Source organism: Podarcis vaucheri (genome assembly GCF_965113315.1).
Source record: "Podarcis vaucheri genome assembly, chromosome: 6".
Classification (NCBI taxonomy): domain Eukaryota; kingdom Metazoa; phylum Chordata; class Lepidosauria; order Squamata; family Lacertidae; genus Podarcis; species Podarcis vaucheri.
In genome coordinates, this window is record NC_138764.1 from 23,366,107 (window position 1) to 23,392,112 (window position 26,006).

The window sequence follows — 26,006 nt, forward strand, 5'->3', positions numbered from 1 at the left end:
CTCAGGGGAGCATTTGCAACCATTAGGCACCATTTTTGAGTCAACTGCCGAAAGTCAGATTTTCTATAAAATTGTGACCCCGGGGCTTAGGAATTTTTTCAAAAAAATCATTTTCTGCCGGTTAAGTTGTTGAGGGCGGATTTCTTTTCCTGTAATAAAAAGCCTTCTGTTTCGACAGCCAAAACTCTCAGGGGAGCATTTGCAACCATTGGGCACCATATTTGAGTGAATTGCCGAAAGTCAGATTTTCTATGAAATTGTGACCCCGGGGCTTAGGGATTTTTTCAAAAAAAATCATTTTCTGCCTGTGAAGTTGTTGAGGGCTGATTTCTTTTCCTGTAATAAAAAGCCTTCTCTTTCGACCGCCAAAACTCTCAGGGGAGCATTTGCAACCGTTTGGCACCATTTTTAGTGAATTGCCGAAAGTCAGATTTTTGATGAAATTGTGACCCCGGGGCTTAGGGATTTTTTCAAAAAAATCATTTTCTGCCGGTTAAGTTTTCGAGGGCTGATTTCTTTTCCTGTGATAAAAAGCCTTCTGTTTCGACCGCCAAAACTCTCCGGGGAACATTTGCAACCGTTTGGCACCATTTCTGAGTGAATTGCCGAAAGTCAGATTTTCTATGAAATTGTGACCCCGGGGCTTAGGGATTTTTTTCAAAAAAATCATTTTCTGCCCGTGAAGTTGTTGAGGGCTGATTCCTTTTCCTGTAATAAAAAGACTTCTGCTTCCACCGAAAAACCTTTCAGGGGAGCATTTGCAACCGTTTGGCACCATTTTTGAGTCAATTGCCGAAAGTCAGATTTTTGATGAAATTGTGACCCCGGGGCTTAGGGATTTTTTCAAAAAAATCATTTTCTGCCGGTTAAGTTTTCGAGGGCTGATTTTTTTCCCTGTAATAAAAAGCCTTCTGCTTCGACCGCCAAAACTCTCAGGGGAGCATTTGCAACCGTTTGGCACCATTTTTTAGTGAATTGCCCAAAGGCAGATTTTCTATGAAATTGTGACCCCGGGGCTTATGGATTTCTTCAAAAAAATCATTTTCTGCCCGTTAAGTTGTCGAGGGCTGATTCCTTTTCCTGTGATAAAAAGCCTTCTGTTTCGACCACCAAAACTCTCAGGGGAGCATTTGCAACCGTTTGGCACCATTTTTGAGTCAATTGCCGAAAGTCAGATTTTTGATGAAATTGTGACCCCGGGGCTTAGGGATTTTTTCAAAAAAATCATTTTCTGCCCGTTAAGTTTTCGAGGGCTGATTTCTTTTCCTGTGATAAAAAGCCTTCTGTTTCGACCGCCAAAACTCTCAGGGGAGCATTTGCAACCGTTTGGCACCATTTCTGAGTGAATTGCCGAAAGTCAGATTTTCTATGAAATTGTGACCCCGGGGCTTAGGGATTTTTGCAAAAAAATATTTTTCTGCCGGTTAAGTTGTCGAGGGCTGATTTTTTCCCCTGTAATAAAAAGCCTTCTCTTTCGACCGCCAAAACTCTCAGGGGAGCATTTGCAACCGTTTGGCACAATTTTTGAGTGAATTGCTGAAAGTCAGATTTTCGATGAAATTGTGACCCCGGGGCTTAGGGATTTTTTCAAAAAAATTATTTTCTGCCGGTTAAGTTGTTGAGGGCTGATTTCTTTTCCTGTAATAAAAAGCCTTCTGTTTCGACCGCCAAAACTCTCAGGGGAGCATTTGCAACCATTTGGCACCATATTTGAGTGAATTGCCGAAAGTCAGATTTTCTATGAAATTGTGACCCCGGGGCTTAGGGATTTTTTCAAAAAAAATCATTTTCTGCCCGTTAAGTTGTTGAGGGCTGATTCCTTTTCCTGTAATAAAAAGACTTCTGCTTCCACCGAAAAACCTTTCAGGGGAGCATTTGCCACCGTTTGGCACCATTTTTGAGTGAATTGCCGAAAGTCAGATTTTCTATGAAATTGTGACCCCGGGGCTTAGGGATTTTTTCAAAAAAATATTTTTCTGCCGGTTAAGTTGTCGAGGGCTGATTTTTTTCCCTGTAATAAAAAGCCTTCTGCTTCGACCGCCAAAACTCTCAGGGGAGCATTTGCAACCGTTTGGCACCATTTTTGAGTGAATTGCCAAAAGTCAGATTTTCTATGAAATTGTGACCCCAGAGTTTAGGGATTTCTTCAAAAAAATCATGTTCTGCCGGTTAAGTTGTCGAGGGCTGATTCCTTTTCCTGTGATAAAAAGCCTTCACTTTCGACCGCCAAAACTCTCAGGGGAGCATTTGCAACCATTAGGCACCATTTTTGAGTAAACTGCCGAAAGTCAGATTTTCTATAAAATTGTGACCCCGGGGCTTAGGGATTTTTTTAAAAAAACATTTTTCTGCCGGTTAAGTTGTCGAGGGCTGATTTCTTTTCCTGCGATAAAAAGACTTCTGCTTCCACCGAAAAACCTTTCAGGAGAGCATTTGCAACCGTTTGGCACCATTTTTGAGTGAATTGCCAAAAGTCAGATTTTCGATGAAATTGTGAGCACGGGGCTTAGGGATTTTTTCAAAAAAATATTTTTCTGCCGGGTAAGTTGTCGAGGGCTGATTTCTTTTCCTGTGATAAAAAGCCTTCTGTTTCGACCGCCAAAACTCTCAGGGGAGCATTTTCAACCGTTTGGCACCATTTCTGAGTGAATTGCCGAAAGTCAGATTTTCTATGAAATTGTGACCCCGGGGCTTAGGGATTTTTTCAAAAAAACATTTTTCTGCCGGTTAAGTTGTCGAGGGCTGATTTTTTTCCCCTGTAATAAAAAGCCTTCTGCTTCGACCGCCAAAACTCTCAGGGGAGCACTTGCAACCGTTTGGCACCATTTTTGAGTGAATTGCCGAAAGTCAGATTTTCTATGAAATTGTGACCCCGGGGCTTAGGGATTTCTTCAAAAAAATATTTTTCTGCCGGTTAAGTTGTCGAGGGCTGATTTTTTTCCCTGTAATAAAAAGCCTTCTGCTTCGACCGCCAAAACTCTCAGGGGAGCATTTGCAACCGTTTGGCACCGTTTTTGAGTGAATTGCCGAAAGTCAGATTTTCTATGAAATTGTGACCCCGGGGCTTAGGGATTTCTTCAAAAAAATCATTTTCTGCCCGTTAAGTTGTCGAGGGCTGATTCCTTTTCCTGTGATAAAAAGCCTTCACTTTCGACCGCCAAAACTCTCAGGGGAGCATTTGCAACCATTAGGCACCATTTTTGAGTGAACTGCCGAAAGTCAGATTTTCTATGAAATTGTGACCCCGGGGCTTAGGGATTTTTTCAAAAAAATCATTTTCTACCGGTTAAGTTTTCGAGGGCTGATTTCTTTTCCTGTGATAAAAAGCCTTCTGTTTCGACCGCCAAAACTCTCAGGGGAGCATTTGCAACCGTTTGGCACCATTTCTGAGTGAATTGCCGAAAGTCAGATTTTCTATGAAATTGTGACCCCGGGGCTTAGGTATTTTTTTAAAAAAAATATTTTTCTGCCGGTTAAGTTGTCGAGGGCTGATTTTTTTCCCTGTAATAAAAAGCCTTCTGCTTCGGCCGCCAAAACTCTCAGGGGAGCATTTGCAACCATTTGGCACCATTTTTGAGTGAATTGTCGAAAGTCAGATTTTCTATGAAATTGTGACCCCGGGGCTTAGGGATTTTTTGAAAAAAATCATTTTCTGCCGGTGAAGTTGTTGAGGGCTGATTTCTTTTTCTGTAATAAAAAGCCATCTCTTTCGACCGCCACAACTCTCAGGGGAGCATTTGGAACCGTTTGGCACCATTTCTGAGTGAATTGCCGAAAGTCAGATTTTTTATGAAATTGTGACCCCGGGGCTTAGGGATTTTTTCAAAAAAATCATTTTCTGCCAGTGAAGTTGTCGACGGCTGATTTCTTTTTCTGTAGAAAAAAGACTTCTGCTTCCACCAAAAAATCTTTCATGGGAGCATTTGCAACCGTTTGGCACCATTTTTGAGTGAATTGCCGAAAGTCAGATTTTCTATGAAATTGTGACCCCGGGGCTTAGGGATTTTTTCCAAAAAATATTTTTCTGCCGGTTAAGTTGTTGAGGGCTGATTCCTTTTCCTGTGATAAAAAGACTTCTGCTTCCACCGAAAAATCTTTCAGGAGAGCATTTGCAACCGTTTGGCACCATTTTTGAGTGAATTGCCGAAAGTCAGATTTTCTCTGAAATTGTGACCCCGGGGCTTAGGGATTTTTAAAAAAAAATATTTTTCTGCCGGTTAAGTTGTTGAGGGCTGATTCCTTTTCCTGTAATAAAAAGACTTCTGCTTCCACTGAAAAAAACTTTCAGGGGAGCATTTGCAACCGTTTGGCACCATTTTTGAGTGAATTGCCGAAAGTCAGATTTTCGATGAAATTGTGACCCCGGGGCTTAGGGATTTCTTCAAAAAAATATTTTTCTGCCGGTTAAGTTGTCAAGGGCTGATTTCTTTTCCTGTGATAAAAACCCTTCTGTTTCGACCGCCAAAACTCTCAGGGGAGCATTTGCAACCATTTGGCACCATTTCTGAGTGAATTGCCGAAAGTCAGATTTTCGATGAAATTGTGACCCCAGGGCTTTCGGATTTTTTCAAAAAAATATTTTTCTGCCGGTTAAGTTGTCGAGGGCTGATTCCTTTTCCTGTGATAAAAAGACTTCTGTTTCCACCAAAAACCTTTCAGGAGAGTATTTGCAACCGTCGGGCACCATTTTTGAGTGAATTGCCGAAAGTCAGATTTTCTATGAAATTGTGACAACGGGACTTAGGGATTTTTTCAAAAAAAACATTTTTCTGCCGGTTAAGTTGTAAAGGGCTGATTCCTTTTCCTTTAATAAAAAGCCTTCTGTTTCGACCGCCAAAACTCTCAGGGGAGCATTTGCAACCGTTTGGCACCATCTCTGAGTGAATTGGCGAAATTCAGATTTTCGATGAAATTGTGACCCCGGGGCTTAGGGATTTTTTCAAAAAAAATCATTTTCTACCGGTTAAGTTTTCGAGGGCTGATTTTTTTCCCCTGTAATAAAAAGCCTTCTGCTTCGACCGCCAAAACTCTCAGGGGAGCATTTGCAACCGTTTGGCACCATTTTTGAGTGAATTGCCGAAAGTCAGATTTTCTATGAAATCGTGACCCCGGGGCTTAGGGATTTTTTTCAAAAAAATTAATTTCTGCCGGTTAAGTTTTTGAGGGCTGATTGCTTTTCCTGTAATAAAAAGACCTGTTTCCAAGGAAAAACCTCTCAGGGGAGCATTTGCAACCGTTTAGCACCATTTTTGAGTGAATTGTCGAAAGTCAGATTTTCTATGAAATTGTGACCCCGGGGCTTAGGGATTTTTTTCAAAAAAATCATTTTCTGCCGGTGAAGTTGTCGAGGGCTGATTTCTTTTTCTGTAATAAAAAGCCATCTCTTTCGACCGCCAAAACTCTCAGGGGAGCATTTGCAACCGTTTGGCACCATTTCTGAGTGAATTGCCGAAAGTCAGATTTTTTATGAAATTGTGACCCCGGGGCTTAGGGATTTTTTCAAAAAAATCATTTTCTGCCAGTGAAGTTGTCGACGGCTGATTTCTTTTTCTGTAGAAAAAAGTCTTCTGCTTCCACCAAAAAATCTTTCATGGGAGCATTTGCAACCGTTTGGCACCATTTTTGAGTGAATTGCCGAAAGTCAGATTTTCTATGAAATTGTGACCCCGGGGCTTAGGGATTTTTTCAAAAAAATTAATTTCTGCCGGTTAAGTTTTTGAGGGCTGATTGCTTTTCCTGTAATAAAAAGACCTGTTTCCAAGGAAAAACCTCTCAGGGGAGCATTTGCAACCGTTTAGCACCATTTTTGAGTGAATTGTCGAAAGTCAGATTTTCTATGAAATTGTGACCCCGGGGCTTAGGGATTTTTTTCAAAAAAATCATTTTCTGCCGGTGAAGTTGTCGAGGGCTGATTTCTTTTTCTGTAATAAAAAGCCATCTCTTTCGACCGCCAAAACTCTCAGGGGAGCATTTGCAACCGTTTGGCACCTTTTCTGAGTGAATTGCCGAAAGTCAGATTTTTGATGAAATTGTGACCCCGGGGCTTAGGGATTTTTTCAAAAAAATATTTTTCTGCCGGTTAAGTTTTGGAGGGCTGATTCCTTTTCCTGTGATAAAAAGCCTTCTGTTTCGACCGCCAAAACTCTCAGGGGAGCATTTGCAACCATTTGGAACCATTTTTGAGTGAATTGCCGAAAGTCAGATTTTTGATGAAATTGTGACCACGGGGCTTAGGGATTTTTTTAAAAAAACATTTTTCTGCCGGTTAAGTTGTCGAGGGCTGATTTCTTTTCCTGTGATAAAAAGACTTCTGCTTCCACCGAAAAACCTTTCAGGAGAGCATTTGCAACCGTTTGGCACCATTTTTGAGTGAATTGCCGAAAGTCAGATTTTCGATGAAATTGTGAGCACGGGGCTTAGGGATTTTTTCAAAAAAATATTTTTCTGCCGGGTAAGTTGTCGAGGGCTGATTTCTTTTCCTGTGATAAAAAGCCTTCTGTTTCGACCGCCAAAACTCTCAGGGGAGCATTTTCAACCGTTTGGCACCATTTCTGAGTGAATTGCCGAAAGTCAGATTTTCTATTAAATTGTGACCCCGGGGCTTAGGGATTTTTTCAAAAAAACATTTTTCTGCCGGTTAAGTTGTCGAGGGCTGATTTTTTTCCCCTGTAATAAAAAGCCTTCTGCTTCGACCGCCAAAACTCTCAGGGGAGCATTTGCAACCGTTTGGCACCATTTTTGAGTGAATTGCCGAAAGTCAGATTTTCGATGAAATTGTGACCCCGGGGCTTAGAGATTTCTTCAAAAAAATATTTTTCTGCCGGTTAAGTTGTCAAGGGCTGATTCCTTTTCCTGTGATAAAAAGACTTCTGTTTCCACCAAAAACCTTTCAGGAGAGTATTTGCAACCGTCGGGCACCATTTTTGAGTGAATTGCCGTAAGTCAGATTTTCTATGAAATTGTGACCCCGGGGCTTAAGGATTTTTTCTAAAAAATATTTTTCTGCCGGTTAAGTTGTCGAGGGCTGATTCCTTTTCCTGTAATAAAAAGCCTTCTGTTTCGACCGCCAAAACTCTCAGGGGAGCATTTGCAACCGTTTGGCACCATCTCTGAGTGAATTGCCGAAAGTCAGATTTTCTATGAAATTGTGACCCCGGGGCTTAGGGATTTTTTCAAAAAAATCATTTTCTGCCGGTTAAGTTGTTGAGGGCTGATTCCTTTTCCTGTAATAAAAAGACTTCTGCTTCCACCAAAAAATCTTTCAGGGGAGCATTTGCAACCGTTTGGCACCATTTTTGAGTGAATTGCCAAAAGTCAGATTTTCTATGAAATTGTGACCCCGGAGCTTAGTGATTTTTTCAAAAAAATATTTTTCTGCTGGTTAAGTTGTCGAGGGCTGATTCCTTTTCCTGTGATAAAAAGCCTTCTGTTTTGACCGCCAAAACTCTCAGGGGAGCATTTGCAACCGTTTGGCACCATTTCTGAGTGAATTGCCAAAAGTCAGATTTTTGATGACATTGTGACCCCGGGGCTTAGGGATTTTTTCAAAAAAATCATTTTCTGCCGGTTAAGTTGTTGAGGGCTGATTCCTTTTCCTATAATAAAAAATAAAAAAAAGTCAGATTTTCTATGAAATTGTGACTCCGGGGCTTAAGGATTTTTTCAAAAAAATATTTTTCTGCCGGTTAAGTTGTTGAGGGCTGATTCCTTTTCCTGTGATAAAAAGACTTCTGTTTCCAAGGAAAAACCTCTCAGGGGAGCATTTGCAACCGTTTGGCACCATTTTTGAGTGAATTCCCGAAAGTCTGATTTTCTATGAAATTGTGACTTAGGGATTTTTTCAAAAAAACCATTTTCTGCCGGTTAAGTTGTTGAGGGCTGATTCCTTTTCCTGTAATAAAAAGCCATCTCTTTCGACTGCCAAAACTCTCAGGGGAGCATTTGCAACCATTTGGCACCATTTTTGAGTGAATTCCCGAAAGTCAGATTTTGTATAAAATTGTGACCGGGGGTTAGGGATTTTTTTAAAAAAATCATTTTCTGCCGGTGAAGTTGTCGAGGGCTGATTTCTTTTCCTGTGATAAAAAGCCTTCTGTTTCGACCACCAAAACTCTCAGGGGAGCATTTGCAACCATTTGGCACCATTTCTGAGTGAATTGCCGAAAGTCAGATTTTCTATGAAATTGTGACCCCGGGGCTTAGGGATTTTTTCAAAAAAACATTTTTCTGCCGGTTAAGTTGTCGAGGGCTGATTTTTTTCCCCTGTAATAAAAAGCCTTCTGCTTCGACCGCCAAAACTCTCAGGGGAGCATTTGCAACCGTTTGGCACCATTTTTGAGTGAATTGCCGATAGTCAGATTTTCTATGAAATTGTGACCCCGGGGCTTAGGGATTTCTTCAAAAAAATCATTTTCTGCCGGTTAAGTTGTCGAGGGCTGATTTCTTTTTCTGTGATAAAAAGCCTTCACTTTCGACCGCCAAAACTCTCAGGGGAGCATTTGCAACCATTAGGCACCATTTTTGAGTGAATTGCCGAAAGTCAGATTTTCTATGAAATTGTGACCCCGGGGCTTAGGGATTTTTTCAAAAAAATCATTTTCTGCCGGTTAAGTTGTCGAGGGCTGATTTCTTTTCCTGTGATAAAAATCCTTCTGTTTCGGCCGCCAAAACTCTCAGGGGAGCATTTGCAACCGTTTGGCACCATTTCTGAGTGAATTGCCGAAAGTCAGATTTTTCATGAAATTGTGACCATTGGGCTTAGGGATTTTTTCAAAAAAATATTTTTCTGCCGGGTAAGTTGTCGAGGGCTGATTTCTTTTCCTGTGATAAAAAGCCTTCTGTTTCGACCGCCAAAACTCTCAGGGGAGCATTTTCAACCGTTTGGCACCATTTCTGAGTGAATTGCCGAAAGTCAGATTTCCTATGAAATTGTGACCCCGGGGCTTAGGGATTTTTTCAAAAAAACATTTTTCTGCCGGTTAAGTTGTCGAGGGCTGATTTTTTTCCCCTGTAATAAAAAGCCTTCTGCTTCGACCGCCAAAACTCTCAGGGGAGCATTTGCAACCGTTTGGCACCATTTTTGAGTGAATTGCCGAAAGTCAGATTTTCTATGAAATCGTGACCCCGGGGCTTAGGGATTTTTTCAAAAAAATCATTTTCTGCCAGTGAAGTTGTCGATGGCTGATTTCTTTTTCTGTAGAAAAAAGTCTTCTGCTTCCACCAAAAAATCTTTCATGGGAGCATTTGCAACCGTTTGGCACCATTTTTGAGTGAATTGTCGAAAGTCAGATTTTCTATGAAATTGTGACCCCGGGGCTTAGGGATTTTTTTCAAAAAAATCATTTTCTGCCGGTGAAGTTGTCGAGGGCTGATTTCTTTTTCTGTAATAAAAAGCCATCTCTTTCGACCGCCAAAACTCTCAGGGGAGCATTTGCAACCGTTTGGCACCTTTTCTGAGTGAATTGCCGAAAGTCAGATTTTTGATGAAATTGTGACCCCGGGGCTTAGGGATTTTTTCAAAAAAAATTTTTCTGCCGGTTAAGTTTTGGAGGGCTGATTCCTTTTCCTGTGATAAAAGGCCTTCTGTTTCGACCGCCAAAACTCTCAGGGGAGCATTTGCAACCATTTGGAACCATTTTTGAGTGAATTGCCGAAAGTCAGATTTTTGATGAAATTGTGACCACGGGGCTTAGGGATTTTTTTAAAAAAACATTTTTCTGCCGGTTAAGTTGTCGAGGGCTGATTTCTTTTCCTGTGATAAAAAGACTTCTGCTTCCACCGAAAAACCTTTCAGGAGAGCATTTGCAACCGTTTGGCACCATTTTTGAGTGAATTGCCGAAAGTCAGATTTTCGATGAAATTGTGAGCGGCTTAGGGATTTTTTCAAAAAAATATTTTTCTGCCGGGTAAGTTGTCGAGGGCTGATTTCTTTTCCTGTGATAAAAAGCCTTCTGTTTCGACCGCCAAAACTCTCAGGGGAGCATTTTCAACCGTTTGGCACCATTTCTGAGTGAATTGCCGAAAGTCAGATTTTCTATTAAATTGTGACCCCGGGGCTTAGGGATTTTTTCAAAAAAACATTTTTCTGCCGGTTAAGTTGTCGAGGGCTGATTTTTTTCCCCTGTAATAAAAAGCCTTCTGCTTCGACCGCCAAAACTCTCAGGGGAGCATTTGCAACCGTTTGGCACCATTTTTGAGTGAATTGCCGAAAGTCAGATTTTCGATGAAATTGTGACCCCGGGGCTTAGAGATTTCTTCAAAAAAATATTTTTCTGCCGGTTAAGTTGTCAAGGGCTGATTCCTTTTCCTGTGATAAAAAGACTTCTGTTTCCACCAAAAACCTTTCAGGAGAGTATTTGCAACCGTCGGGCACCATTTTTGAGTGAATTGCCGTAAGTCAGATTTTCTATGAAATTGTGACCCCGGAGCTTAGTGATTTTTTCAAAAAAATATTTTTCTGCTGGTTAAGTTGTCGAGGGCTGATTCCTTTTCCTGTGATAAAAAGCCTTGTGTTTTGACCGCCAAAACTCTCAGGGGACCATTTGCAACCGTTTGGCACCATTTCTGAGTGAATTGCCAAAAGTCAGATTTTTGATGACATTGTGACCCCGGGGCTTAGGGATTTTTTCAAAAAAATCATTTTCTGCCGGTTAAGTTGTTAAGGGCTGATTCCTTTTCCTATAATAAAAAATAAAAAAAAGTCAGATTTTCTATGAAATTGTGACTCCGGGGCTTAAGGATTTTTTCAAAAAAATATTTTTCTGCCGGTTAAGTTGTTGAGGGCTGATTCCTTTTCCTGTGATAAAAAGACTTCTGTTTCCAAGGAAAAACCTCTCAGGGGAGCATTTGCAACCGTTTGGCACCATTTTTGAGTGAATTCCCGAAAGTCTGATTTTCTATGAAATTGTGACTTAGGGATTTTTTCAAAAAAACCATTTTCTGCCGGTTAAGTTGTTGAGGGCTGATTCCTTTTCCTGTAATAAAAAGCCATCTCTTTCGACTGCCAAAACTCTCAGGGGAGCATTTGCAACCATTTGGCACCATTTTTGAGTGAATTCCCGAAAGTCAGATTTTGTATAAAATTGTGACCGGGGGTTAGGGATTTTTTTAAAAAAATCATTTTCTGCCGGTGAAGTTGTCGAGGGCTGATTTCTTTTCCTGTGATAAAAAGCCTTCTGTTTCGACCACCAAAACTCTCAGGGGAGCATTTGCAACCATTTGGCACCATTTCTGAGTGAATTGCCGAAAGTCAGATTGTGGATGAAATTGTAACCCTGGGGCTTAGGGATTTTTTCAAAAAAAGATTTTTCTGCCGGTTAAGTTGTCGAGGGCTGATTTCTTTTCCTGTGATAAAAAGACTTCTGCTTCCACCGAAAAACCTTTCAGGAGAGCATTTGCAACCGTTTGGCACCATTTTTGAGTGAATTGCCGAAAGTCAGATTTTCGATGAAATTGTGACCACGGGGCTTAGGGATTTTTTCAAAAAAATATTTTTCTGCCGGGTAAGTTGTCGAGGGCTGATTCCTTTTCCTGTTATAAAAAGCCTTCTGTTTCGACCGCCAAAACTCTCAGGGGAGCATTTGCAACCGTTTGGCACCATTTTTGAGTGAATTGCCGAAAGTCAGATTTTCTATGAAATTGTGACCCCGGGGCTTAGGGATTTTTTCAAAAAAACATTTTTCTGCCGGTTAAGTTGTCGAGGGCTGATTTTTTCCCCCTGTAATAAAAAGCCTTCTGCTTCGACCGCCAAAACTCTCAGGGGAGCATTTGCAACCGTTTGGCACCATTTTTGAGTGAATTGCCGAAAGTCAGATTTTCTATGAAATTGTGACCCCGGGGCTTAGGGATTTCTTCAAAAAAATCATTTTCTGCCGGTTAAGTTGTCGAGGGCTGATTTCTTTTTCTGTGATAAAAAGCCTTCACTTTCGACCGCCAAAACTCTCAGGGGAGCATTTGCAACCATTAGGCACCATTTTTGAGTGAATTGCCGAAAGTCAGATTTTCTATGAAATTGTGACCCCGGGGCTTAGGGATTTTTTCAAAAAAATCATTTTCTGCCGGTTAAGTTGTCGAGGGCTGATTTCTTTTCCTGTGATAAAAATCCTTCTGTTTCGACCGCCAAAACTCTCAGGGGAGCATTTGCAACCGTTTGGCACCATTTCTGAGTGAATTGCCGAAAGTCAGATTTTTCATGAAATTGTGACCACGGGGCTTAGGGATTTTTTCAAAAAAATATTTTTCTGCCGGGTAAGTTGTCGAGGGCTGATTTCTTTTCCTGTGATAAAAAGCCTTCTGTTTCGACCGCCAAAACTCTCAGGGGAGCATTTTCAACCGTTTGGCACCATTTCTGAGTGAATTGCCGAAAGTCAGATTTTCTATGAAATTGTGACCCCGGGGCTTAGGGATTTTTTCAAAAAAACATTTTTCTGCCGGTTAAGTTGTCGAGGGCTGATTTTTTTCCCCTGTAATAAAAAGCCTTCTGCTTCGACCGCCAAAACTCTCAGGGGAGCATTTGCAACCGTTTGGCACCATTTTTGAGTGAATTGCCGAAAGTCAGATTTTCGATGAAATTGTGACCCCGGGGCTTAGGGATTTCTTCAAAAAAATATTTTTCTGCCGGTTAAGTTGTCAAGGGCTGATTCCTTTTCCTGTGATAAAAAGCCTTCTGTTTTGACCGCCAAAACTCTCAGGGGAGCATTTGCAACCGTTTGGCACCATTTCTGAGTGAATTGCCAAAAATCAGATTTTTGATGACATTGTGACCCCGGGGCTTAGGGATTTTTTCAAAAAAATCATTTTCTGCCGGTTAAGTTGTTGAGGGCTGATTCCTTTTCCTATAATAAAAAATAAAAAAAAGTCAGATTTTCTATGAAATTGTGACTCCGGGGCTTAAGGATTTTTTCAAAAAAATATTTTTCTGCCGGTTAAGTTGTTGAGGGCTGATTCCTTTTCCTGTGATAAAAAGACTTCTGTTTCCAAGGAAAAACCTCTCAGGGGAGCATTTGCAACCGTTTGGCACCATTTTTGAGTGAATTCCCGAAAGTCTGATTTTCTATGAAATTGTGACTTAGGGATTTTTTCAAAAAAACCATTTTCTGCCGGTTAAGTTGTTGAGGGCTGATTCCTTTTCCTGTAATAAAAAGCCATCTCTTTCGACTGCCAAAACTCTCAGGGGAGCATTTGCAACCATTTGGCACCATTTTTGAGTGAATTCCCGAAAGTCAGATTTTGTATAAAATTGTGACCGGGGGTTAGGGATTTTTTTAAAAAAATCATTTTCTGCCGGTGAAGTTGTCGAGGGCTGATTTCTTTTCCTGTGATAAAAAGCCTTCTGTTTCGACCACCAAAACTCTCAGGGGAGCATTTGCAACCATTTGGCACCATTTCTGAGTGAATTGCCGAAAGTCAGATTGTGGATGAAATTGTAACCCCGGGGCTTAGGGATTTTTTCAAAAAAAGATTTTTCTGCCGGTTAAGTTGTCGAGGGCTGATTTCTTTTCCTGTGATAAAAAGACTTCTGCTTCCACCGAAAAACCTTTCAGGAGAGCATTTGCAACCGTTTGGCACCATTTTTGAGTGAATTGCCGAAAGTCAGATTTTCGATGAAATTGTGACCACGGGGCTTAGGGATTTTTTCAAAAAAACATTTTTCTGCCGGTTAAGTTGTCGAGGGCTGATTTTTTCCCCCTGTAATAAAAAGCCTTCTGCTTCGACCGCCAAAACTCTCAGGGGAGCATTTGCAACCGTTTGGCACCATTTTTGAGTGAATTGCCGAAAGTCAGATTTTCTATGAAATTGTGACCCCGGGGCTTAGGGATTTCTTCAAAAAAATCATTTTCTGCCGGTTAAGTTGTCGAGGGCTGATTTCTTTTTCTGTGATAAAAAGCCTTCACTTTCGACCGCCAAAACTCTCAGGGGAGCATTTGCAACCATTAGGCACCATTTTTGAGTGAATTGCCGAAAGTCAGATTTTCTATGAAATTGTGACCCCGGGGCTTAGGGGTTTTTTCAAAAAAATCATTTTCTGCCGGTTAAGTTGTCGAGGGCTGATTTCTTTTCCTGTGATAAAAAGCCTTCTGTTTCGACCGCCAAAACTCTCAGGGGAGCATTTTCAACCGTTTGGCACCATTTCTGAGTGAATTGCCGAAAGTCAGATTTTCTATGAAATTGTGACCCCGGGGCTTAGGGATTTTTTCAAAAAAACATTTTTCTGCCGGTTAAGTTGTCGAGGGCTGATTTTTTTCCCCTGTAATAAAAAGCCTTCTGCTTCGACCGCCAAAACTCTCAGGGGAGCATTTGCAACCGTTTGGCACCATTTTTGAGTGAATTGCCGAAAGTCAGATTTTCGATGAAATTGTGACCCCGGGGCTTAGGGATTTCTTCAAAAAAATATTTTTCTGCCGGTTAAGTTGTCAAGGGCTGATTCCTTTTCCTGTGATAAAAAGACTTCTGTTTCCACCAAAAACCTTTCAGGAGAGTATTTGCAACCGTCGGGCACCATTTTTGAGTGAATTGCCGTAAGTCAGATTTTCTATGAAATTGTGACCCCGGGGCTTAAGGATTTTTTCTAAAAAATATTTTTCTGCCGGTTAAGTTGTCGAGGGCTGATTCCTTTTCCTGTAATAAAAAGCCTTCACTTTCGACCGCCAAAACTCTCAGGGGAGCATTTGCAACCGTTTGGCACCATCTCTGAGTGAATTGGCGAAAGTCAGGTTTTCGATGAAATTGTGACCCCGGGGCTTAGGGATTTTTTCAAAAAAATATTTTTCTGTCGGTGAAGTTGTCGAGGGCTGATTTCTTTTCCTGTGATAAAAAGCCTTCTGTTTCGACCGCCAAAACTCTCCGGGGCGCATTTGCAACCGTTTGGCACCATTTCTGAGTGAATTGCCGAAAGTCAGATTTTCTATGAAATTGTGACCCCGGGGCTTAGGGATTTTTTCAAAAAAATCATTTTCTGCCGGTTAAGTTGTTGAGGGCTGATTCCTTTTCCTGTAATAAAAAGACTTCTGCTTCCACCAAAAAATCTTTCAGGGGAGCATTTGCAACCGTTTGGCACCATTTTTGAGTGAATTGCCAAAAGTCAGATTTTCTATGAAATTGTGACCCCGGAGCTTAGTGATTTTTTCAAAAAAATATTTTTCTGCTGGTTAAGTTGTCGAGGGCTGATTCCTTTTCCTGTGATAAAAAGACTTCTGTTTCCACCAAAAACCTTTCAGGAAAGCATTTGCAACCATCTGGCACCATTTTTGAGTGAATTGCCGAAAGTCAGATTTTCTATGAAATTGTGACCCCGGGACTTAGGGATTTTTTCAAAAAAACATTTTTCTTCCGGTTAAGTTTTCGAGGGCTGATTCATTTTACTGTGATAAAAAGCCTTCTGTTTTGACCGCCAAAACTCTCAGGGGAGCATTTGCAACCGTTTGGCACCATTTCTGAGTGAATTGCCAAAAGTCAGATTTTTGATGACATTGTGACCCCGGGGCTTAGGGATTTTTTCAAAAAAATCATTTTCTGCCGGTTAAGTTGTTGAGGGCTGATTCCTTTTCCTATAATAAAAAATAAAAAAAGTCAGATTTTCTATGAAATTGTGACTCCGGGGCTTAAGGATTTTTTCAAAAAAATATTTTTCTGCCGGTTAAGTTGTTGAGGGCTGATTCCTTTTCCTGTGATAAAAAGACTTCTGTTTCCAAGGAAAAACCTCTCAGGGGAGCATTTGCAACCGTTTGGCACCATTTTTGAGTGAATTCCCGAAAGTCTGATTTTCTATGAAATTGTGACTTAGGGATTTTTTCAAAAAAACCATTTTCTGCCGGTTAAGTTGTTGAGGGCTGATTCCTTTTCCTGTAATAAAAAGCCATCTCTTTCGACTGCCAAAACTCTCAGGGGAGCATTTGCAACCATTTGGCACCATTTTTGAGTGAATTCCCGAAAGTCAGATTTTGTATAAAATTGTGACCGGGGGTTAGGGATTTTTTTAAAAAAATCATTTTCTGCCGGTGAAGTTGTCGAGGGCTGATTTCTTTTCCTGTGATAAAAAGACTTCTGCTTCCACCGAAAAACCTTTCAGGAGAGCATTTTCAACCGTTTGGCACCATTTTTGAGTGAATTGCCGAAAGTCAGATTTTCGATGAAATTGTGACCACGGGGCTTAGGGATTTTTTCAAAAAAATATTTTTCTGCCGGGTAAGTTGTCGAGGGCTGATTCCTTTTCCTGTTATAAAAAGCCTTCTGTTTCGACCGCCAAAACTCTCAGGGGAGCATTTGCAACCGTTTGGCACCATTTTTGAGTGAATTGCCGAAAGTCAGATTTTCTATGAAATTGTGACCCCGGGGCTTAGGGATTTTTTCAAAAAAACATTTTTCTGCCTGTTAAGTTGTCGAGGGCTGATTTTTCCCCCCTGTAATAAAAAGCCTTCTGCTTCGACCGCCAAAACTCTCAGGGGAGCATTTGCAACCGTTTGGCACCATTTCTGAGTGAATTGCCGAAAGTCAGATTTTCTATGAAATTGTGACCCCGGGGCTTAAGGATTTCTTCAAAAAAATCATTTTCTGCCGGTTAAGTTGTCGAGGGCTGATTTCTTTTTCTGTGATAAAAAGCCTTCACTTTCGACCGCCAAAACTCTCAGGGGAGCATTTGCAACCATTAGGCACCATTTTTGAGTGAATTGCCGAAAGTCAGATTTTTGATGAAATTGTGACCCCGGGGCTTAGGGATTTTTTCAAAAAAATCATTTTCTGCCGGTTAAGTTGTCGAGGGCTGATTTCTTTTCCTGTGATAAAAATCCTTCTGTTTCGACCGCCAAAACTCTCAGGGGAGCATTTGCAACCGTTTGGCACCATTTCTGAGTGAATTGCCGAAAGTCAGATTTTTCATGAAATTGTGACCACGGGGCTTAGGGATTTTTTCAAAAAAATCAATTTCTGCCGGTTAAGTTTTTGAGGGCTGGTTTCTTTTCCTGTAATAAAAAGCCTTCTCTTTCGACCGCCAAAACTCTCAGGGGAGCATTTGCAACCGTTTGGCACCATTTTTGAGTGAATTGCCGAAAGTAAGATTTTTGATGAAATTTTGACCCCGGGGCTTAGGGATTTTTTCAAAAAAATCATTTTCTGCCAGTGAAGTTGTCGATGGCTGATTTCTTTTCCTGTAGAAAAAAGACTTCTGCTTCCACCGAAAAACCTTTCATGGGAGCATTTGCAACCGTTTGGCACCATTTTTGAGTGAATTGCCGAAAGTCAGATTTTCTATGAAATTGTGACCCCGGGGCTTAGGGATTTTTTCAAAAAAATCATTTTCTGCCGGTTAAGTTGTCGAGGGCTGATTTCTTTTCCTGTGATAAAAAGCCTTCTGTTTCGACCGCCAAAACTCTCAGGGGAGCATTTGCAACCGTTTGGCACCATTTCTGAGTGAATTGCCGAAAGTCAGATTTTTCATGAAATTGTGACCACGGGGCTTAGGGATTTTTTCAAAAAAATATTTTTCTGCCGGGTAAGTTGTCGAGGGCTGATTTCTTTTCCTGTGATAAAAAGCCTTCACTTTCGACCGCCAAAACTCTCAGGGGAGCATTTGCAACCATTAGGCACCATTTTTGAGTGAATTGCCGAAAGTCAGATTTTTGATGAAATTTTGACCCCGGGGCTTAGGGATTTTTTCAAAAAAATCATTTTCTGCCAGTGAAGTTGTCGATGGCTGATTTCTTTTCCTGTAGAAAAAAGACTTCTGCTTCCACCGAAAAACCTTTCATGGGAGCATTTGCAACCGTTTGGCACCATTTTTGAGTGAATTGCCGAAAGTCAGATTTTCTATGAAATTGTGACCCGGGGCTTAGGGATTTTTTCAAAAAAATCAATTTCTGCCGGTTAAGTTTTTGAGGGCTGATTGCTTTTCCTGTAATAAAAAGACATGTTTCCAAGGAAAAACCTCTCAGGGGAGCATTTGCAACCGTTTGGCACCATTTTTGAGTGAATTGCCGAAAGTCAGATTTTTGATGAAATTGTGACCCCGGGGCTTAGGGATTTTTTCAAAAAAACATTTTTCTGCCGGTTAAGTTGTCGAGGGCTGATTTCTTTTTCTGTTATAAAAAGCCTTCTGTTTCGACCGCCAAAACTCGCAGGGGAGCATTTGCAACCATTTGGCACCATTTTTGAGTGAATTGTCGAAAGTCAGATTTTCTATGAAATTGTGACCCCGGGGCTTAGGGATTTTTTCAAAAAAATCATTTTCTGCCGGTGAAGTTGTCGAGGGCTGATTTCTTTTTCTGTAATAAAAAGCCATCTCTTTCGACCGCCAAAACTCTCAGGGGAGCATTTGCAACCGTTTGGCACCATTTCTGAGTGAATTGCCGAAAGTCAGATTTTCTATGAAATTGTGAGTCCGGGGCTTAGGGATTTTTTCCAAAAAATATTTTTCTGCCGGTTAAGTTGTTGAGGGCTGATTCCTTTTCCTGTGATAAAAAGACTACTGCTTCCACCGAAAAACCTTTCAGGAGAGCATTTGCAACCGTTTGGCACCATTTCTGAGTGAATTGACGAAAGTGTGATTTTCTCTGAAATTGTGACCCCGGGGCTTAGGGATTTTTTCAAAAAAACATTTTTCTGCCGATTAAGTTGTCGAGGGCTGATTTCTTTTTCTGTGATAAAAAGACTTCTGTTTCCAAGGAAAAACTTCTCAGGGGAGCATTTGCAACTGTTTGGCACCATTTTTGAGTGAATTGCCGAAAGTCAGATTTTCTATGAAATTGTGACCCCGGGGCTTAGGGATTTTTTCCAAAAAATATTTTTCTGCCGGTTAAGTTGTTGAGGGCTGATTCCTTTTCCTGTGATAAAAAGACTTCTGCTTCCACCGAAAAACCTTTCAGGAGAGCATTTGCAACCGTTTGGCACCATTTTTGAGTGAATTGCCGAAAGTCAGATTTTCTATGAAATTCTGAGTCCGGGGCTTAGGGATTTTTTCAAAAAAACATTTTTCTGCCGGTTAAGTTGTCGAGGGCTGAATCCTTTTCCTGTGATAAAAAGCCTTCTGTTTCGACCGCCAAAACTCGCAGGGGAGCATTTGCAACCATTTGGCACCATTTTTGAGTGAATTGTCGAAAGTCAGATTTTCTATGAAATTGTGACCCCGGGGCTTAGGGATTTTTTCAAAAAAATCATTTTCTTCCGGTGAAGTTGTCGAGGGCTGATTTCTTTTTCTGTAATAAAAAGCCATCTCTTTCGACCGCCAAAACTCTCAGGGGAGCATTTGCAACGGTTTGGCACCATTTCTGAGTGAATTGCCGAAAGTCAGATTTTCTATGAAATTGTGAGTCCGGGGCTTAGGGATTTTTTCCAAAAAATATTTTTCTGCCGGTTTAGTTGTTGAGGGCTGATTCCTTTTCCTGTGATAAAAAGACTTCTGCTTCCACCGAAAAACCTTTCAGGAGAGCATTTGCAACCGTTTGGCACCATTTCTGAGTGAATTGACGAAAGTGTGATTTTCTCTGAAATTGTGACCCCGGGGCTTAGGGATTTTTTCAAAAAAACATTTTTCTGCCGATTAAGTTGTCGAGGGCTGATTTCTTTTTCTGTGATAAAAAGACTTCTGTTTCCAAGGAAAAACTTCTCAGGGGAGCATTTGCAACTGTTTGGCACCATTTTTGAGTGAATTGCCGAAAGTCAGATTTTCTATGAAATTGTGACCCCGGGGCTTAGGGATTTTTTCCAAAAAATATTTTTCTGCCGGTTAAGTTGTTGAGGGCTGATTCCTTTTCCTGTGATAAAAAGACTTCTGCTTCCACCGAAAAACCTTTCAGGAGAGCATTTGCAACCGTTTGGCACCATTTTTGAGTGAATTGCCGAAAGTCAGATTTTCTATGAAATTCTGAGTCCGGGGCTTAGGGATTTTTTCCAAAAAATATTTTTCTGCCGGTTAAGTTGTTGAGGGCTGATTCCTTTTCCTGTGATAAAAAGAATTCTGCTTCCACCGAAAAACCTTTCTGGAGAGCATTTGCAACCGTTTGGCACCATTTTTGAGTGAATTGCCGAAAGTCATATTTTCGATGAAATTGTGACCACGGGGCTTAGGGATTTTTTCAAAAAAACATTTTTCTGCCGGTTAAGTTGTCGAGGGCTGATTTCTTTTTCTGTAATAAAAAGCCTTCTGTTTCGAACGCCAAAACTCTCAGGGGAGCATTTGCAACCATTTGGCACCATTTTTGAGTGAATTGCCGAAAGTCTGATTTTCTATGAAATTGTGACCCCCGGGGCTTAGGGATTTTTTCCAAAAAATATTTTTCTGCCGGTTAAGTTGTTGAGGGCTGATTCCTTTTCCTGTGATAAAAAGACTTCTGCTTCCACCGAAAAACCTTTCAAGAGAGCATTTGCAACCATTTGGCACCATTTTTGAGTGAATTGCCGAAAGGCAGATTTTTCATGAAATTGTGACCACGGGGCTTAGGGATTTTTTCAAAAAAATATTTTTCTGCCGGGTAAGTTGTCGAGGGCTGATTTCTTTTCCTGTGATAAAAAGCCTTCACTTTCGACCGCCAAAACTCTCAGGGGAGCATTTGCAACCATTAGGCACCATTTTTGAGTGAATTGTCGAAAGTCAGATTTTCTATGAAATTGTGACCACGGGGCTTAGGGATTTTTTCAAAAAAATCAATTTCTGCCGGTTAAGTTTTTGAGGGCTGGTTTCTTTTCCTATAATAAAAAGCCTTCTGTTTCGACCGCCAAAACTCTCAGGGGAGCATTTGCAACCGTTTGGCACCATTTTTGAGTGAATTGCCGAAAGTAAGATTTTTGATGAAATTTTGACCCCGGGGCTTAGGGATTTTTTCAAAAAAATCATTTTCTGCCAGTGAAGTTGTCGATGGCTGATTTCTTTTCCTGTAGAAAAAAGACTTCTGCTTCCACCGAAAAACCTTTCATGGGAGCATTTGCAACCGTTTGGCACCATTTTTGAGTGAATTGCCGAAAGTCAGATTTTCTATGAAATTGTGACCCGGGGCTTAGGGATTTTTTCAAAAAAATCAATTTCTGCCGGTTAAGTTTTTGAGGGCTGATTGCTTTTCCTGTAATAAAAAGACATGTTTCCAAGGAAAAACCTCTCAGGGGAGCATTTGCAACCGTTTGGCACCATTTTTGAGTGAATTGCCGAAAGTCAGATTTTTGATGAAATTGTGACCCCGGGGCTTAGGGATTTTTTCAAAAAAACATTTTTCTGCCGGTGAAGTTGTCGAGGACCGATTTCTTTTTCTGTTATAAAAAGCCTTCTGTTTCGACCGCCAAAACTCGCAGGGGAGCATTTGCAACCATTTGGCACCATTTTTGAGTGAATTGTCGAAAGTCAGATTTTCTATGAAATTGTGACCCCGGGGCTTAGGGATTTTTTCAAAAAAATCATTTTCTGCCGGTGAAGTTGTCGAGGGCTGATTTCTTTTTCTGTAATAAAAAGCCATCTCTTTCGACCGCCAAAACTCTCAGGGGAGCATTTGCAACCGTTTGGCACCATTTCTGAGTGAATTGCCGAAAGTCAGATTTTCTATGAAATTGTGAGTCCGGGGCTTAGGGATTTTTTCCAAAAAATATTTTTCTGCCGGTTAAGTTGTTGAGGGCTGATTCCTTTTCCTGTGATAAAAAGACTACTGCTTCCACCGAAAAACCTTTCAGGAGAGCATTTGCAACCGTTTGGCACCATTTCTGAGTGAATTGACGAAAGTGTGATTTTCTCTGAAATTGTGACCCCGGGGCTTAGGGATTTTTTCAAAAAAACATTTTTCTGCCGATTAAGTTGTCGAGGGCTGATTTCTTTTTCTGTGATAAAAAGACTTCTGTTTCCAAGGAAAAACTTCTCAGGGGAGCATTTGCAACTGTTTGGCACCATTTTTGAGTGAATTGCCGAAAGTCAGATTTTCTATGAAATTGTGACCCCGGGGCTTAGGGATTTTTTCCAAAAAATATTTTTCTGCCGGTTAAGTTGTTGAGGGCTGATTCCTTTTCCTGTGATAAAAAGACTTCTGCTTCCACCGAAAAACCTTTCAGGAGAGCATTTGCAACCGTTTGGCACCATTTTTGAGTGAATTGCCGAAAGTCAGATTTTCTATGAAATTTTGAGTCCGGGGCTTAGGGATTTTTTCAAAAAAACATTTTTCTGCCGGTTAAGTTGTCGAGGGCTGAATCCTTTTCCTGTGATAAAAAGCCTTCTGTTTCGACCGCCAAAACTCGCAGGGGAGCATTTGCAACCATTTGGCACCATTTTTGAGTGAATTGTCGAAAGTCAGATTTTCTATGAAATTGTGACCCCGGGGCTTAGGGATTTTTTCAAAAAAATCATTTTCTGCCGGTGAAGTTGTCGAGGGCTGATTTCTTTTTCTGTAATAAAAAGCCATCTCTTTCGACCGCCAAAACTCTCAGGGGAGCATTTGCAACCGTTTGGCACCATTTCTGAGTGAATTGCCGAAAGTCAGATTTTCTATGAAATTGTGAGTCCGGGGCTTAGGGATTTTTTCCAAAAAATATTTTTCTGCCGGTTTAGTTGTTGAGGGCTGATTCCTTTTCCTGTGATAAAAAGACTTCTGCTTCCACCGAAAAACCTTTCAGGAGAGCATTTGCAACCGTTTGGCACCATTTCTGAGTGAATTGACGAAAGTGTGATTTTCTCTGAAATTGTGACCCCGGGGCTTAGGGATTTTTTCAAAAAAACATTTTTCTGCCGATTAAGTTGTCGAGGGCTGATTTCTTTTTCTGTGATAAAAAGACTTCTGTTTCCAAGGAAAAACTTCTCAGGGGAGCATTTGCAACTGTTTGGCACCATTTTTGAGTGAATTGCCGAAAGTCAGATTTTCTATGAAATTGTGACCCCGGGGCTTAGGGATTTTTTCCAAAAAATATTTTTCTGCCGGTTAAGTTGTTGAGGGCTGATTCCTTTTCCTGTGATAAAAAGACTTCTGCTTCCACCGAAAAACCTTTCAGGAGAGCATTTGCAACCGTTTGGCACCATTTTTGAGTGAATTGCCGAAAGTCAGATTTTCTATGAAATTCTGAGTCCGGGGATTAGGGATTTTTTCCAAAAATCATTTTCTGCCGGTGAAGTTGTCGAGGGCTGATTTCTTTTTCTGTAATAAAAAGCCATCTCTTTCGACCGCCAAAACTCTCAGGGGAGCATTTGCAACCGTTTGGCACCATTTCTGAGTGAATTGCCGAAAGTCAGATTTTCTATGAAATTCTGAGTCCGGGGCTTAGGGATTTTTTCCAAAAATCATTTTCTGCCGGTGAAGTTGTCGAGGGCTGATTTCTTTTTCTGTAATAAAAAGCCATCTCTTTCGACCGCCAAAACTCTCAGGGGAGCATTTGCAACCGTTTGGCACCATTTCTGAGTGAATTGCCGAAAGTCAGATTTTCTATGAAATTGTGAGTCCGGGGCTTAGGGATTTTTTCCAAAAAATATTTTTCTGCCGGTTAAGTTGTTGAGGGCTGATTCCTTTTCCTGTGATAAAAAGACTACTGCTTCCACCGAAAAACCTTTCAGGAGAGCATTTGCAACCGTTTGGCACCATTTCTGAGTGAATTGACGAAAGTGTGATTTTCTCTGAAATTGTGACCCCGGGGCTTAGGGATTTTTTCAAAAAAACATTTTTCTGCCGATTAAGTTGTCGAGGGCTGATTTCTTTTTCTGTGATAAAAAGACTTCTGTTTCCAAGGAAAAACTTCTCAGGGGAGCATTTGCAACTGTTTGGCACCATTTTTGAGTGAATTGCCGAAAGTCAGATTTTCTATGAAATTGTGACCCCGGGGCTTAGGGATTTTTTCCAAAAAATATTTTTCTGCCGGTTAAGTTGTTGAGGGCTGATTCCTTTTCCTGTGATAAAAAGACTTCTGCTTCCACCGAAAAACCTTTCAGGAGAGCATTTGCAACCGTTTGGCACCATTTTTGAGTGAATTGCCGAAAGTCAGATTTTCTATGAAATTTTGAGTCCGGGGCTTAGGGATTTTTTCAAAAAAACATTTTTCTGCCGGTTAAGTTGTCGAGGGCTGAATCCTTTTCCTGTGATAAAAAGCCTTCTGTTTCGACCGCCAAAACTCGCAGGGGAGCATTTGCAACCATTTGGCACCATTTTTGAGTGAATTGTCGAAAGTCAGATTTTCTATGAAATTGTGACCCCGGGGCTTTGGGATTTTTTCAAAAAAATCATTTTCTGCCGGTGAAGTTGTCGAGGGCTGATTTCTTTTTCTGTAATAAAAAGCCATCTCTTTCGACCGCCAAAACTCTCAGGGGAGCATTTGCAACCGTTTGGCACCATTTCTGAGTGAATTGCCGAAAGTCAGATTTTCTATGAAATTGTGAGTCCGGGGCTTAGGGATTTTTTCCAAAAAATATTTTTCTGCCGGTTTAGTTGTTGAGGGCTGATTCCTTTTCCTGTGATAAAAAGACTTCTGCTTCCACCGAAAAACCTTTCAGGAGAGCATTTGCAACCGTTTGGCACCATTTCTGAGTGAATTGACGAAAGTGTGATTTTCTCTGAAATTGTGACCCCGGGGCTTAGGGATTTTTTCAAAAAAACATTTTTCTGCCGATTAAGTTGTCGAGGGCTGATTTCTTTTTCTGTGATAAAAAGACTTCTGTTTCCAAGGAAAAACTTCTCAGGGGAGCATTTGCAACTGTTTGGCACCATTTTTGAGTGAATTGCCGAAAGTCAGATTTTCTATGAAATTGTGACCCCGGGGCTTAGGGATTTTTTCCAAAAAATATTTTTCTGCCGGTTAAGTTGTTGAGGGCTGATTCCTTTTCCTGTGATAAAAAGACTTCTGCTTCCACCGAAAAACCTTTCAGGAGAGCATTTGCAACCGTTTGGCACCATTTTTGAGTGAATTGCCGAAAGTCAGATTTTCTATGAAATTCTGAGTCCGGGGCTTAGGGATTTTTTCCAAAAAATATTTTTCTGCCGGTTAAGTTGTTGAGGGCTGATTCCTTTTCCTGTGATAAAAAGAATTCTGCTTCCACCGAAAAACCTTTCTGGAGAGCATTTGCAACCGTTTGGCACCATTTTTGAGTGAATTGCCGAAAGTCATATTTTCGATGAAATTGTGACCACGGGGCTTAGGGATTTTTTCAAAAAAAACATTTTTCTGCCGGTTAAGTTGTCGAGGGCTGATTTCTTTTTCTGTAATAAAAAGCCTTCTCTTTCGAACGCCAAAACTCTCAGGGGAGCATTTGCAACCATTTGGCACCATTTTTGAGTGAATTGCCGAAAGTCTGATTTTCTATGAAATTGTGACCCCCGGGGTTTAGGGATTTTTTCCAAAAAACATTTTTCTGCCGGTTAAGTTGTCGAGGGCTGATTTCTTTTCCTGCGATAAAAAGACTTCTGCTTCCACCGAAAAACCTTTCAAGAGAGCATTTGCAACCATTTGGCACCATTTTTGAGTGAATTGCCGAAAGTCAGATTTTTTATGAAATTGTTACCCCGGGGCTTAGGGATTTTTGCAAAAAAAATCATTTTCTGCCGGTGAAGTTGTCGAGGGCTGATTTCTTTTTCTGTAATAAAAAGCCTTCTCTTTCGACCGCCAAAACTCTCAGGGGAGCATTTTCAACCGTTTGGCACCATTTCTGAGTGAATTGCCGAAAGTCAGATTTTCTATGAAATTTAGACCCCGGGGCTTAGGGATTGTTTCAAAAAAAAACATTTTCTGCCGGTTAAGTTTTCAAGGGCTGATTCCTTTTCCTGTTATAAAAAGCCTTCTGTTTCGAACGCCAAAACTCTCAGGGGAGCATTTGCAACCGTTTGGCACCATTTTTGAGTGAATTGCCGAAAGTCTGATTTTCTATCAAATTGTGACCCCGGGGCTTAGGGATTTTTTCAAAAAAACATTTTTCTGCCGGTTAAGTTGTCGAGGGGTGATTTCTTTTTCTGTAATAAAAAGCCTTCTGTTTCGACCGCCAAAACTCTCAGGGGAGCATTTGCAACCGTTTGGCACCATTTCTGAGTGAATCTCCGAAAGTCAGATTTTCTATGAAATTGTGAGTCCGGGGCTTA